The following is a 17403-nucleotide window of genomic DNA, read 5'->3' on the forward strand; positions in this document are numbered from 1 at the left end:
AGGATCAAATCAAAATCACTAAAGGGAAAAGGTACATGGAGTGAAGTCCCAGGAAACCAGGCACAGGATGTTCAAGGAACCACTTCCAAGAATCCTCTCACAGATGTGCTTAATTCTTCCAGCAATGAGTTATGACAATACATGAGAAATGTAAATGTTGTGTACAAGTGAAGGGCCTATGGTTTTATATTGGAGGCTGGTCATGGAGTTCTAAATAGTTAAATCAGACAGTTTCTGTCAGTTCAATAGTTTTGGTGGAGGGACCAATTCCTGGATCTGTCTAATCCAACTTCTTCCCACAATCCTCTCCTCAAAATTACAATTAATAATATATTTTGTTTATCCCAACATATCCTAAATATTAACATGTAATCAATATAAAATTATTAACGAGATATTTTCTATTCTTTTCACGCCAAGTGTTTGACATCCAATGTGTATTTTACAATTCAGCACATATCAATTCAGACTTATTACATTTCAAGTGCTCAAGAGTCATGTGGTGAATGGCTGCCATATTGGATGGCACAGCTCTAATGGAAACCACTCCATCTGCATGTTGCATCCTATCTTTTCTTTCCTCCTTAAAAACACCGTTCCTGTGATTCCCCCTCTTCCCTTGAATCATCAGATTTCCTCACTCTGAAGACTCATTCCGTTCCATGCAAATATGCTGTTATTTCTCCCATCTTTTAACATTTTTTCCTTGACCCTACAACCTTCTACAGCTTTGCCTCATAACCTTCTCTTAACAAAATTCATTAAAGAGTTGTCCATTTTCATTGCTTCTCCTTCCTCTCTTCCAAGTCTTCTTTGAATCTACTTCAATCAAATTTTGTCTGACCTATCTACCAAAACCACTTTGTCAAAGTCACTTATGATAGTCATGTGACCAGTTATCAGTCCTTATGTTACTTGCCTTCTCTGTATCAGCAGTTCTCAAAGTGTGGTCCCCACACCGGTGGCATTAGCATCACCCGGGAACTTGCTAGAAATGCAGAGTCTCAACCCCCACCCCAAGCTTACTGAATCAAACTCCAGGGGTGGGGCCTGGAAATCTAGTTATAACCAACCCTCTTGGGGACTCTGATGTACACTGACAGATTGTATTACGGCAGCCCTATGTATTTGACCCAGCTGAGTCCTCCTTCCTTCATTTGACCTTCAGAACACCAAACTCTCTCTTGGTTTCTTCTTGCCGTCTTCACTGGTTGCTTCTTCTCAATTTCTGTTGGATCCTCTTCTTTCTAACCTCTAAAATTTGGGGAGTTCCAGCCATTTCTATCTATATTTATTTCCTCAGTGATCATGTCCAGTCTCACGATGTTTATCACAATTATATGCTGCTGACTCATCAATTTCTATCTCTACCTCAAACTCTCCCTTCTGCTGTCTATCCAAGTTGCCTACTCAGCATCTCCCCTCAGCTGTGTAATTGGCATCTCAAACTCAGCATGGCCAAACTGACACTTTTGATCTTACCCCTGCACCCAACAGAGTCCTCTCCCTCTCGGTAAATTGCAACTCCATCTTCCAACTGTTTAGGCCCAAGGTCTTGCAGTCAACCTTAACTCCTCTCTTTCTCTACTCCCTAATCCTAATATTAGTTAGTTATCTCTTGCTCTGTAACAAATTACCCAAAACCTAGCAGCTTAAAAAAACAACAACAACAGCATTAGTTTACACATTATCTGTGGGGTAGGAATCCGACAGAAGCTTTGCTGGATGGCTCTGGCTCATGGTATCTAGTAAGGTTGCAGTCAAGATGTCAGCCAGGGCCACAATCATCCGAAAGCTTGACTGGAGCTAGAAGATTTCACTTCCAAGGTGATTTACTCACATGGCTCTGATCGTCTGGATTTTTTTATCCTTATCTGCAACCCGACGTTTCCGACTTCTTTAAAAGCAAGGTCCCTGTCTACTTTGTTGGACTCATTTTAAGATTTGGTGATTGGCAGGGGAGCCTTAAATAAGTGTTGAAAATTTGAAGGCAAGAAGGAATGATTTGGAAAATCAAGCCTCCCACTTACTCCTCACTGCCATCTTGCTCAAGGAAGTAGAAACAAAATGAGAGGGCTGAGGAGGAAGGCATGGCGCATGGTAAGAGGGGTTGAGGAGCGCAAGGAGGCAGTTGCGCATGTGCGGGCCGAGGGTGTCTGCGCGCGTGCGCATGTTGGGGCAGAGGGGGTCGCGCGAGGAGACCGGCGACGCATGCGTAGAGAAACGGCGGGAAAGGCGGCGCGTGAGGCAGGGTACCGGAGCGTCGTGCGCGAGCGTGGACCTGACCAGGCCTGAAGGGGGCTGAAGGGGTCGCCCAGCTTCTCGGCTGAGGCTCTTTGCCCTCACTTTTGTTTGAATGATTGGACTGAAGAAGCCGGCAAGGCTTACGAGGCCGGAACGGGGGTGACTTGGCCCCGGGAGCCCTGAAGCCTTGATCCGTTTGGGGTGTGTGAGGCGGAGCCGCGACTTCCCCAAAGCCACAGGCTACTGGGCGGGAGCCTTCTGGATGCCTCGGGCTCTGTGGAGCTGGGTTTTTTTTTTCAAACAGGCCGTAGGGTCCCTCCCTTTTTCTTCCGTAGGACCTGGGAGGCTGCCCTCGGTTCTTCGCCCCCTGAATCGGTTCCGGCAAATCCCTCGGCCTGAACTTCTCAGCCACCGGCCGTCAGTCCCGCCCGTTGGGGAAAGCAGGAGCCGAGCTCCTAGCGCGTGGAAACCCCTGGCTAGCCCTGTCGCTGGCCTGTTAGGGACGGCTGTTTCGGCTCCTCGAGGAACCTGGACACCAGCTCTTTTTTGTTTTTGGAGGTTATAGTTCCAGAGAAGGAGGTAAACTGAGACAAGTGGACATTGTTCGGGGACCCTGAGCACCCCCGGGGGCATGAGCATGGGAGAGGGGTCGCTGGGCAGTGATGGTCGCTTGGGCCACCTCCAGGGCCTCTCTGGTCGGCGAGGAAGGGTCTGAGAGGGGTCCCAAGGGGCTTTGTCGGTGCCAGAAGTGGCCAGTTTGCAGAAACTCCCTTTGCCAAAACTCAGATCCCTCATTGAAGGATCAGATTTTCCAATTTGCCGGAAAACTTGTTTTAAAGAATATTTTTCTTGAATGTGTTCAAGAAAGGTGAATATACTGTTCACAAATACAATTTTCCTTTTTTTAGTGGAACATAGAGTCAGGGTCAGTGTTCACTACGTCAGTTGTGAGAAGAACTCCGTTTTATTTTGAGGTATGTAACATTTCAGTTTCTGGCGAAATATCTAGTAGTGATGCAGATTTGTGCTTCTTAGGTAAGCTGACAACTATTAGATCAATGTTTCACTTTCATCAACTTGGCTAACTTTTTTTTTTCCTTATTAGAGAAGTTGTGGGTTTCCAGAACAATCGTGCATAAAATACGGGATTCCTGTACACCACCCCACCACCAGAACCTTGCATTGGTGTGGAACATTTGTTACAACTGATGTTAGCACATTTTATAGTTGCACTATTAACTAAAGTTTGTGGTTTAACTTAGGGTTCACTGTGTAGTGTAGTTCCATGGATTTCTTTTTTTTTTTAATTGTTACCATATATACAATCTAACATTTCCGGTTTGAATCATATTCAGATATATATGTATATATTTCAGTGCTGTCAGTTGCATTCACAATGTTGTGCTACCATTGCCACCATCCGTTACCAAAACATTTCTGTCATTCCAGATAGGAACGCTGTATATTTTAAGCCTTAACTTCCATTCCCTATACCCATCCTTCCCCTGGGAACCCATAGTCTAGATTCTGACTCTATGAGTTTGCTTATTTTAATTGTTTCAAATCAGTGAGGTCATACAATATTTTTCCTTTTTTGTCTGGCTTATTTCACTCAGCATGATGTCTTCAAGGTTTATCAACGTCGTTGCATGTATCAGGATTTCATTCCTTTTTATAGCTGAATAATATTCCATTGTATGTATATACCATATTTTATTTATCTGTTCATTGGTTGATGGACACTTGGGTTGTTTCCATCTTTTGGCCATTGTGAATAATGCCACTATGAACATCAGTGTGAAAATAACCTTACGAGTCCCTGCTTTCGGTTCTTTTGGGTGTATATCTGGAAGTGGGATTGTGGAGTCATTTGGTAGCTCCTTACTTAGCTTTCTGAGGAACCATCAAACTGTCTCCCACAGCAGCTGCAGCATTTACATTTACATCAGCAATGAATGAGTGTTCCTATTTCTGCACATCCTCTCCAACACTTGCTATTTTCCATTTTTTTAAATAGCAGCTGTTGTAATGGATGTGAAATGGTATCTCATTGTGGTTTTGATTTTCATTTCCCTGATGGCTGATGTTGCTGTTACCTTTTCATGTGCTTTCTGGCCATTTGTTTATCTTCTTTGGAGAAATGTCTATTCATATCCTTTGCCCAATTTTTAATTGGGTTGTTTGTTGTTGACTTGTGGAATTTTTAAAAAATATATTCTGACTCTTAAACTCTTATCAAATATGTGATTTGGAAATATTTTCTCCTATTCTGTGGGTTATTTCTTCTCTTGATAACATTCCTTGATGCACAAAATTTTTAATTTTATTGAAGTCTAATTTGTCTTCTTTTGTCTCCTGTCTTTACATAATCATATTTAAGAAACCACTGCCAAATCCAACGTCATGAGGATTTCCCCCTGTGTTTTAGCTCTTAAATTTAGGTCGTTGATCCATTGAGTTAATTTTTGTATATAATGTAAGGTAAGGGTCCAACTTATTCTTTTCACATTCACGTATATCCGGTTTTCTCATCACCAATTGTTGTAGAGACTATGCTTTTACCATTTGAACGATCTTGGCTCCCTTGTCAAAAATCAATTGACCATAAATGTGAGGGTTTATTTCTGAGCTCTCACTTCTAACCGTATGTCTATCCTTTTGTTAGTACTACACTTTGGATTACTATAGCTTTGTAGTAGGATTTGAAATTGGGAAATGTTAGTCCTCACTTTGTTCTTTTTCAAGATTATTCTGGCTCTTTGGGGTCCCTTGACATTCCATATGACTTTTATAATGGATTTTGCCATTTTTGCAAAAAATGCTTTAGAATTTTGATAGGGATTGCATCAAATCCATATATCACTTTGGGTAGTATTGTCGTCTTAACTATACTAAGTATTCCAGTCCATGAATGCAGGATGTCTTTCCACTTATTTAGGGCTTCTTTATTTTCTTTCAGCAATATTTTGTATTTTTCAGTGTACAAGTTGTCCCTACACACCTATCTTTAGCTTTTGTGACACCAGTTTCCTCTGGCTTTCTCTTTTTTTTCTTTATATTTTAATACTTTAAATTTTGAAACATAGTGTGCATCCAGAAAAGGCAGCGCACATATGAAGAGTTTTTAATGAATAAATATAAAGTTTCTATCTGTGTAACTGCCGTCAAGGTCAAGAAATGGAACATTACTGTTACCCTAAGAGACTCCCATTATCACTTCCTTTCTTCCTTTGTAGAGGTAACTTGTAGTCATACTATAATAAATACTTTCCTTGCTTTTCTTTATAGTTTACCATGTATATATGCATCCCTAAACTACATTGTTTAATTTTACTCTTTTTTGAATTTAGGTATAAAGTCAAATTCCCCGTGCAAACTTGGGAAAGTTTTGTAACTTCTTTGTGTTTTATGTTTTTCACCTGTAAAATAGAGATAACCCTCACAGAACCGTTGTGAGGAGTAATATAATTAAAAAATGTAAAGCATTTTGAACAGTGCCTGACACAGAATAAGCACATTGTGTTAGTTATCATTCTTGTTACTGTATCTATTGCACAGATGAAAGAGTTTCTCTAGGGAGTATTCCGGTAGTTGAAATTGTTGGGTCACAGAGTATGTGTATGTTCAACTTTGACTTCTAGCTGCTCTCTAAAGTGGTTGTAACAATTTATACTACCGTTAATTGAGGGTGAGACTTCCTCAACAACACTTGGTATTATTTAGACTTTTCCATTTTTGCCAATTGGCTAGGTGTGCAATGGTATTTCATTGTGATTTTCATTGCCTTGTGCTGGTTGCTAAGGAGATTAAGCACTTAAAAATATTTATTGGCCTTTTGTGAAGTGCCTTTCAAGTCTCTTGGCCATTTTTCTGTTAGATTGCTTGTCTTTCTTTTATTGTTTAAATTCTTTATTTCAAATGTTCATTTCAGCAATATAGAAATGTAGATTTATCCTACATGCAATCACTCTTTATAGATTTAAAGTATGAAATGAGTTAAAGTTCCAGATTATAGCACAATCAAAATTTGTAACAAAGTACTTTACAAATAAGGCAAAAGACTTAAGAATTATGCTAAATTTCCAATGCAAATATAAAACAAGAAGGAAGGATATTGTTGATGCTAATACTCAAAATAGATGTTCCCTCTCCTTTCTAAAACCTAAGAACTATTAATTATAAATGGAAAGCACAGAATTCTTAAAAAAAACCATTGTATATTGAGTTGTATGATTCTCCTTACAGGTATAATTTATTATTCAGCCACTGAAAAGTTCAGTTTATTCTTCAGCCATTGAAAAAGTTAATCCACATCCAACCAAAAAGATCCAAAGCTTGATTTTGGCTAGGGAAGAGATGTCAAATATGCAATTGCTTGGTAGATACATGCTCCAACGAAGAGCCTGAAGTATAGGTTAGCTATGGAGAGGTGTGGACCACTCAAGGAGCACAAAGAAATGGCACAATATTTTCAAGGTCATTCAGGTGGGCTCTTCATGCACGCTTCACTCTGCCACCTGTCCTTAGATACTGACCGGCATTTTCTCCTTTGCCAAGAGATGAGCAGTCTTCTGGGTTGGCAATAACCTTTCCTGTCATTCTATAGAATGCAGTTGAATTACTTATAAACATCATTTTTGAAGGAACAATCATTGTATAGGAGGCAAAGGCCATGAATTCTTCATTCTCCATTAGCTGGGTGAAGTTAACCTTTTTTTTTTTTTTTTTTTTTTTTTTCCAGTTTTGGTCTGGAATGGTTAGAGTCTGGGAAAATGTCCAAATCAAGGCAGTATCAAAGCAGATGCTTTTTTCCTGAAGACCAGCTGCCTGTGGTCCTTAGCTCCTCTGCCACAAAGCAGGTCTGCTTGTCTCTCCCTTCTCTCCTGGGTTTCCTTGCCTTCAGCTTCTTGCTTCCTGGCTTTCTCCTGGATTGCTTGCCTGTCTGTCTGCCTGTCTATATCTATCTATCTATCTATCTATCTATCTATCATCTTTCTATGTATCTATTCTCATTGGTAGGTGTTCTTTATATATTTTGGATGCTAGTCAATTTGTTGTTATGTAGGTTGCAGATACTTTCTTCCACTTGGTGACATTTCTTTTTATTCTCCTTTTGGGTCTTTTGATGAAAAGAAGTTACTTATTTTAATGTAGTAAGATGTATCAAAATTTTAATTTATGGTTATTGCCTATTATTTTTCTTCGCTATACAAAAGTGTTGTGTTTCATGGTGTACTATTCACATAGTGATTTTGTACCCTGGAGTAATATGACACAGTAATGTCCCTTGGAGAATGGTCCTCTGTCAAATATATTTTCTTCTAGAAGTTTTATAGTCTTGCCTTTTATATTCGCTTCTTTTGCCTATCTGAAATTGATTTTTGCATGTGATATGAAGTAGAATGTCTATTTCTTTTTTTCCTACTGGTTATCCATTTGTCCCAGCACCAATTATTGAGAAGTTCACCCTTTCCCCACAGGTCCGCCAAGGCATATCTATCATGTACTAAGAGTTCATCTGTCATCTGGTTCTAGGCTCTTTATTCTATTCATTAGTCTATTTGTTTTTCCCTGTTCCACCTTACACGGCCTTACTGAAAATTTATAATAAAGCTTAATACTTGTTAGAGCATGTCTACATACCTTGTTTGTATTCAGGAGTATCTTAGTTATTTGGGGGCTTTTGAATTTCCATGTAAATTCTAGGATGAGCTTTTAAAATTTTACAAGTAAACTGATTGGGATTTTTATTGAGGTTACATTTAATCTTTAAGGAAAATTTAGATTATTTGTCTTCCAATCAATAAATATGGTATATATTTCTCTTTATTTAGGTTTTCTGTAATGTCTTTCCATAGAGTTCCATAATTACCTATGTATAGGTCTTGCACATTTGCACATCTTGTTAGATTTATTTTTAACTCTTTCATATATGCATGTATATATGTGTGTCTTAAATTATTACAAAGAGAACACCTTTTAAGTAAAGAAATAGAACTTTGTTATCCCTCCTAGAAGCCTCTTTATTAATGTATTCTAGTGTTATACTCTATCCTAATTACTTTCCCCTTCCTACGCCCAAAAGTAACCAGTATTTGATTTATCTAGTAATCACTTCTTTGCATTTCTTTGTGGTTTCATCACCCAAGTTTGTACCCCTTGATACTAAAGTTTTTTCTTACCCATTTAAAAAAAATCTGATATGTCTTTTCTCTTTTAATCGACAGGGTCCCCCTACCCCGACCCGTTATTTTTCTTAAAATGTATCTGTTGAAGAACCTGAGCCAGTTGACCTGTAGATTGCCCTCTCAATCTGGATTTTGTTAATTACATACTCATGGTGAAATTTAATATGTTCCTCTGACCTCTGTGTTTCTTGAAAATTGTCAGCTGGAAATAGAGGTTTGATCAGATTGAGGTTCAATCACTTTGGCAAGATATAGGTGATACTGTGTTCTTTTATCGAGGCATCTAATACCTGTTTTTTTCTCATTTTGTGATGTTGGCAGCCACTGATGCTGGATGTCTTAGGTGCAGTAGTATTTTGGGAGTTGCAAATGATAACATATTAATTCTGTAATTTATTTTTCATTTATTAGCTGGAATAACATAATAATGAGACCCTACATTTATTTACTGTTTTATTACCCAGTGGTACAGTTCATATAGGAAAGACAGGACAATGCTTGATTTATTTTCAAGATAATGCTCATCCTATGAAGGTGATCAATTACGTGAAAAAATTATCATTAAGAATCCATGGATTTAAACATATTTGATAAGTTTTATTCTGTTGCAAGTATTATTTCTCAGAGCTCAAATTACTCTATTTTTGGCCAAAGGGAGCCTCATCAGGTTGACTCCTGAGTCCTTTTGATGTGCTCATTGTTGTTTTTAAAAGTTTCCTTACCATATATGTGAAAAGATATTCCACAATCATCTTGTTTATTTCATCCCCCAAATTTGGAATCAGTCATTTCCCCAAGAAGCTCCGGTTGTTTTCAGGGAGAAATGATATTTTAAGACCTCACTGTGGCCCGGAAGGATGCCTGCTGCCACTGGATTGGACATTGTTTCTAGACCTTTTCATATAAAGATAAAATACCTCATGAGTTCATTGTGATACTTACAATTCAATTTTTAGATTACAGTATTTTTTTCTTTACTTCTTCTAATCTGAGAATTCTGGTTCTCAAGGACAAAGATAATGATAATTCTATCTTTATCCCATAATTACTCAATTACTTTATCTCACAATATATACTCAGCAGTCTCAGAATAACAGTACTAAATTATCATCACCAATATTACTGAAAACAAAACAAAAACATCCAAATGTTTTTGCAAACATACTTCTCATAATCTGTCCATTTTTGACTGGTTGTATTATATCTGAATTGTCAGATTATGTGGCCATTACATAATATACTCCTCTTTTAAATCACACTTAATCTTAGTTCTACGAGTATTATATATTTGATGTTCACTATCAGTCCTTACGTTAATATCTCATTTTGGTTATTTAAATGCCATTCTCTAGACAACTCAGGAAGGACTCATGAAAACAATATTAACCTGAATTCATGCATGTTGAAAACAGTTGTCTCTGCTTTTGTGCTTAACAGTTTTGTTGGCTCATATTTTCTTTTCTTGAATATCTTAAATTTATTCCTCCATATTTCAATGGCATCAGTGACCTTGTTGTCAAAAGGTCTCATGACAATCTAAATTTATTTTCCTTATAAGTTGTTTTTTCTGGCAGAAGTGTTTGCTGTTAAAATGTCTGATAATGATGTACTTGATAAGTCTTGTTCTTTTTGCCTATATTCCCAAAGGATATTTTTTCTTTTACTTTAGAGTCAAGTAGGATATATCTTGGTATTGGTCATTCTGGGTTGATGTTCTTAGATATATGGTATGCTTTTTCACACAGTTATAAATTATTTTTTATTTCATGAAGTTTTCTGGAATTATAGATTTTATTATTTGTTCTGTTTCCTAGCTTTGGTTTTCTTCTTCAGTTTTTCCTCTTATCCATATCTTGGTTCTTCTTTGCCTAATCTCAGTGTTTGCTTCTTTGGTTTGCATCTTTTGAATTTTAAAAAATTTCCTCCTTTTCACTTTCTTTTTCTTTAAGGCATCATCTATTATGTTTATTCATTAATCTGTTCCTTATAGCTCAGTTTTAATTTTTGAGTTGTATTGTAAATTTTCTAATTTTTTTAGTTCTATCATCTATTCTTCAGTTTTTAAATCCTGAGTTTTGTTGTTACTTTATGCTTTGTATCATTTTATTAATGTGTTTAAACTTGTTTTGAAATATTAGATTACAGTTTTTATTTCTTTCATGAACATGTTTTCTGATGTGCTTTCTTTGTCTTTTAAAATAATAATTGTATGTACTAATCCATTACTCTTTTTTTGGTGTGTGTGAAATTAGTTTTCCTGAGTGTTTAGAAGGATGCCTACTTAATAAGTTTCTCAGCTTCCCAGATCTTACTTTTCTATTGCTTTCATGTAGAATTTAAAAAAATGGTGACTTGTGTCCTAGGGTTTCCTGAAACAGCTCTTCTCCCTTTCTAAGAAACTTTTTTTTTTTAATTAAATTCAGTTTTACTGAAATATATTCACATACCATGCAATCACCCGTGGTGTACAATCAGCTGTTCACAGTACCATCATATAGTTATGCATTCATCACCCCAATCCATTTCTGAACATTTTCCTTACATCAGAAAGAATTAGAAAAAGAATAAAAAATAAAAGTAGAAAAGAACACCCAAATCATCCTCCCCATCCCACCCTCTTTTTCATTCAGTTTTTGTCCCCATTTTTCTACTCATCCGTCCATACACTAGACAAAGGGAGTGCGATCCACAAGGTTTTCACAATCACACTGTCACCTCTTGTAAGCTACATTGTTAAACAGTCATCTTCAAGAGTCCAGACTACTGGGTTGGAGTTTGATTGTTTCAGGTATTTACTTCTAGCTATTCCAATACATTACAACCTAAAAGGTGTTATCTATATAGTGCATAAGAATGTCCACTAGAGTGACCTCTTGACTCCATTTGAAATCTCTCAGCCACTGAAACTTCATTTCATTTCATTTCGCATCCTCCTTTTGGTCAAGAAGATATTCTCAATCCCACGATGCTGGGTCAGATTCATCCCAGGAGTCATGTCCTGCATTGCCAAGGAGATTTACACCCTGGGAGTCAGGTCTCACGTAGTGGGGAGGGCAGTGAGTTCACTGGCAGAGGTGGCTTTGTTAGAGAGAGAGGGAGGGCCACATCTGAGTAACAAAGATGTACTCAGGGGGAGACTCTTAGGCACAATTATATGCAAGTCTAGCTTCTCCCTTGCAGTAACAAGCTTCATGAGGGCAAGTCCCGTGATAGAAGGCTCAGCACATCAAACCACCAGTCTTCATTGTCTGTGACAACATCAGCATCAGTCCAGGTGAGGAAGTCCAACTCTTCCACATTTTCCCCCAGTTCTTCAGGGAGGCCCTGCAAATGTATATTTATTCTCTGCCCAAATTACTTTGGGATGTGTCACTGTTTCACTCTAACTTATACAAACCTACCATATCTCACTTCCTATTCAAAGTTTCATGTAATTGTGGTGTTTGAACAAACTGTAGAATTATGCTATTTAGAAAATATAGATCCTGTACCAAATAGACATCTCTTCCCTTGGTCTCACGTGGAAGTTGAAGTTTTAAAACACAGTCAGTTTCGACCTTTACCCTTTGGCCTGGTTTGCCCTGGTCTTAACCAGATCTGCTTCATTCATACCACTAATTGAATTCTGGGACCTTTTTCAGCTTTTTTTTTTTTTTTAACAGTTGCTATATGTGCTAATACTGACATTCATATTGCCAAGCTCTAGCTCTTGAGTTTCAGGTGTCAGAGGGATACCCAGTGTTCCAGAGACCAATCAGGTTATACACTAAGAGATCAGGATCTCAAAGTTTGGAGATAGCCATTACAATTCAGGAATAGATTTGACTGCTTTAAGAGCTTACAATCTAGAGACCATTACAATAATCATTCCCCTCTTAGGCTGTGTTCTAAGATTCAATTCTGAGTTTACACATTGTAGTTAGTCCGTATTGGTGAGGCATTATAGTGTTTGCCTTTATTTCTGATGTACTTCACTCAAAATGCTGTGTACAGGATCCATTCACCTCATTGCATGTCTCACAGCTTCACTCCTTCTCGTCGTTGCTCAGTATTCCATTGGATGCATACACCACAGTTCACCATTCTGTTCCTTTATGAGAAACTTAAGAAAAAACGTCTTTCACCTTTACCCACATATGTAACATTTCTGCACTCTTCATTCCTTAGTGTAGATCCCGTTTCCGTATAGTATCATTTAACTTCTGCCTGAAGAATTTCCTTTAACATTTCTTGTAATGCAAGTTTGCTGGTGACGAATTTTCTCAGCTGTTGTTTGGCAGAAAAATTCTCTATTTCTCCTTTTTTTTTTTCAATTCGGTTTTATTGAGATATATTTGCATACAATATAGTCATCCACAGTGTACAATCAGTTGTTCACAGTATCATCATATAGTTCTGCATTCATCGCCACAATCAATGTTTGAGCATTTTAATTACTCCAAAAAAAGAATAAAAATAAAGGTAAAAAAGAATACCTTAAACATCCCATTCCCCATCCCCCTTATTTTTCACTTAATTTTTGTCCTTATTTTTCTACTCATCTGTCCATATACTGGATAAAGGGAGTGTGAGCCCCAAGATTTTCACAGTCACACAGTCACACTGTGTAAGCCACATACTTACACAGTCATCTTCAAGAATCAAGGTTACTGGGTTGCAGTTTGACAGTTTCAGGTATTTCCTTCTAGCTATTCCAATACACTAAAAACTAAAAAGGGATATCTATATAGCACATAAGAATACCCTCCAGAGTGACCTCTCAACTCCATTTAAAATCTCTCAGCCACTGAAACTTTATTTTGTTCTATTTCGCTTCCCCCTTTTGATCAAGACTTTATCAATCCCATGATGCTGGGTCCAGGCTCATCCCCGGGAATCATGTTCCGCGTTGCCAGGGAGATTTACACTCCAGGGAGTCATGTCCCACCTAGAGGGGAGGGCAGTGAATTTACCTGCCAAAGGGACTTAGAGAGGCCACATCTGAGCAACAAAGAGGTTCTCTGGGGGAGACTCTTAGGCACAGTTGTAAGTAGGCTTAGCCTCTCTTTTGCAGTAACAAGCTTCATAAAGGCAAGCCCCAAGATCGAGGATTTGGCCTACTAAATTGGTAGATGTCAATGCTTGTGAGAATATCAGTAATTCCCCAGGTAGGGAAGTTTAATATTCCCGCATTTTCCCCAATTCCTCAGGGGGGCACTGCAAATACATTTTTATTCTTTGCCCAAATTTCTTTGGGATGTATCGGTATTTCACCCTAACCTGTGCAAACCTACCAGATCTTACTTCCTATTCAAAGATCCATGTAATTTTGGTGTTTGAATAAACTGACTGTACAAGTTCAATTATTTAGTGTGCTGCAGAAAATATAGATCCTGCACCAATAAACATCTCTTCCCTTGGTCTCACACAGAAGATGAAGTTTTAAAACACAGTCAATATCGTCCTTTACCCTTTGGCCTGATTTGCCTTGGTCCTAGCCAGATCCGTTTCATTCATATCTCTAATTGAAGTCTGAACTCTTTTCCAGCTTTTTACATGGTTGTTGTATGAGGTAGTACTGACTTTCATAGCTGCTGAACTCTAGCTGTGAGTCTCGGATATCACACCAATACTAGAGGTTCCAGGGACTGACCAGGTTATACACAAAGAGCTCAGCATCTCAGAATTTAGAGATAACCATTACAACTCAGGAATGGATGTGACTGCTATAAGAGCTTACACTCTAGAGACCTTTATTTCATGAAGTTTTCTGGAATAATCTGTGCTCTAAGATTAAATTCTCAGAGTTTGTCCATATTAGTGAGGTGTTATAATGTTTATCTTTTCTTTTCTGACATATTTCATTTTAAATGCTGTCCTCAAGATCCATTCACCGAGTTGCATGTCTCACAACTTCCTTCTCGCAGCCACTCAATATTCTATTGTATGCATACCCCATGGTTCACCATTCTTTTTATCAGTCAATATATTCTTAGGCCACCTCCATCCATTGCAAATTGTGAATACTGCCGCCATAAACACCAGTGTGCAAATGTCCATTCGTGTCATTGCTCTCAGTTCTTCCAAGTATATACCGAATAATGAGGTTGCAGGACCTTATGGCACCCACATACTTAGCTTCTTGTGGAACCGCAACACTGTCCTCCAGATGGGCTGCACCATTCTACTCCCCACCAACAGTGAATAGGTTCATCCCTCTCCCCACGTTTTCTCCAGCACTTGTATCCCTCTGTTTATTTCCCCCCTGAAATTTTATAGAGATATATTCACATACCGTAGTCATCCACAGTATACAATCAATTGTTCACAGTATCATCATATAGTTGTGCAGTCATCGCCACAATCAGCACTTGAACATATTCATTACTCCAAAGAAAATTTTAAAAAGAATAATAAAAAGATAAAAGAAAAAATAAAAATACAATGCAGTACAAAACAATAATAAAGTCAGACAACATCACCACCACCAGGAATCCCATACCTCTCCCTTATATCCCCCTCTTATAGACATTTAGCTTTGGTATGTTGCCTTTGTTACATTTAATGGAAGCATGTTACAATTTTACTGTTAACTATAGACTCTAGTTTGCATTGATTTTATTTTTTCCCCTGTACTATCCCTTTTTCAGCACCTTTCAAGGTTGACATTCATTTGTCCTCTCGCATGTTAAAACATTTTTATATTTGTACATTTAATCACCATCATTGACCACTCTAGATTTCACTAAATTATACGGTCCCAGTCTTTATTGTCTGTCTTTCCTTTTGGTGTCATACATGCCTCTAGCCTTCCTCTTTCAACTTTACTCACAGACATCTTTGTTCAGTGTACTTATTGTGATACCATGACACAGTATTGTGCTGTCCATTTCTCGATCTATATAATCAATCCTGTTGAACATTCTGTACTCCTTCAGCATCAAATGCCCTATCTCTACCCCCATTCTGTCTCATAATAACCTGTGTCCTCAGCTTTAACTCTCAAAGTTTGCTCATTAATGTTAGTTCATAGTAGTGAGACCATACAATATTTGTACTTTTGTTTCTGGCTAATTCCGTTCAACATAATGTCCTCAAGGTTCAGCCATACTGTTACATGTTCCATGACTTCGTTCTGTCTTACAGCTGCATAATATTCCATTGTATGTATATACCACAGTTTGTTTAATCCACTGGTCTGTTGATGGACATTTGGGTTGTTTCCATCTCTTGGTAATCATGAATAATGCCACTATAGACATCGGTTTACAAATGTACATTTGTGTCTTAGTTTTCATTTCCTCTGAGTGTATACCTAGTAATGGAATGGATCAAATGGCAGTTCTATACTTAGCTTCCTGAGGAACTGCCACACTGCCTTCCAGAGTGGCTGCACCATTCTACATTCCCACCAACAGTGAATAAATGTTTCTCTTTCTCCACATCCTCTCCAGTATGTGTAATTTTCTGTCTTTTATTATTATTATTATGTTTTATAATGGCCATTCTAGTAGGTGTGAGATGATATCTCATTGTGGTTTTGATTTGCATTTCCCTAATAGCCAGTGAAGTTGAATATCTTTTCATATGTTTTTGAGCCATTTGTATTTCCTCTTCAGAAAAGTGTCTGTCCATGTCTTTTGCCCATTTTAAAATTGGGTTGTCTTTTTGCTGTTGAGTTGTTGGATCTCTTTATATATTCTTAATATTAAACCCTTATCTGATATGTGATTTCCAAATATTGTTTCCTATTGCATGGGCTGCCTTTTTACTTTTCTGACTAAGTCCTTTGATACACAAAAGTGTTTAATTTTGAAGAGATCCCATTTATCTATTTCTTCTTTCATTGCTCACACTTTGGGTGTAAGGTCTAGGAGACCACCTCCTATCACAAGATCTAGAAGCTATTTCCCTACATTTTCTTCTAAAAGTTTTATGGTCTTCGTGCTAATATTTAGGTCTTTGATCCATTTTGAGTTAATTTTTAAATAAGGTGTGAGATAGGAGTCCTCTTTCATTCTTGTGAATATGGATATCCAGTTCTCCAAACACCATTTATTGAAGAAGCTGCTCTGTCCCAGTTGCATTGGCCTGACTGCCTTATCAAAGATCAATTGTCCATAGATGGGGGGGTCTATTTCTGAACACTCAATTTAATTCCTTTGGTTGACATATCTATCTTTATGCCAGTACCATGCTGTTTTGACCACTGTAGCTTTGTAGTATGCTTTAAAGTCAGGTAGTGTGAGACCTCCCATTTCATTCCTCTTTCTCAAGATATTTTTGGCTATTTGGGGCACCTTGCCCTTCCAAATAAATTTGGTTATTGGTTTTTCTATTTCTGCAAAGTAAGTTGTTGGGATTTTAATTGGTATTGCGTTGAATCTATAACTCAGTTGAGGTAGAATCAACATCGAAACTATGTTTAGTCTTCCAATCCATGAACATGGTATGTTCTTCCATTTTTTAGGTCCTGTTTGATTTCTTTTAGCAGTTTCTTGTAGTTTTTTGTGTATAAGTCTTGTGGCCTTGGTTAAGTTTGTTGTTAAATACTTGATTCTTTGATTGCTATTGTAAATGGAATTTTTTCTTGAATTCCTCCTCCTGTTGCTCATTACTTGTATATAGGGACACTGCTCATTTTTGCATGTTGATCTTGTACCCTGCCACTTTGCTGTATTCGTTTATTAACTCTAGTATCTTTGCTGTAGAGTTTTCTGGATTTTATGCCTATAGGATCATGTCATCTGCAAAGAGTGAAAATTTTATTTCATCCTCTCCAGTTTGGATGACTTTTATTTATTTTTCTTGCCTAATTGATTTAGCTAGAACTTCCAGCACAATATTGAATAACAATGGTGACAGAGGGCATCCCTGTCTTCTTCCTGATCTTAGAGGGAAAGCTTTCAGTCTGTCCCCATTGAGTATGATGTTAGCTGTGGGTTTTTTCATGTATTGCCTTAATCACATTGAGAAAGTTCCCTTTCTATTC

This window comes from Choloepus didactylus, chromosome 27 (assembly GCF_015220235.1).
Source record: "Choloepus didactylus isolate mChoDid1 chromosome 27, mChoDid1.pri, whole genome shotgun sequence".
Taxonomy (NCBI): Eukaryota; Metazoa; Chordata; class Mammalia; order Pilosa; family Megalonychidae; genus Choloepus; species Choloepus didactylus.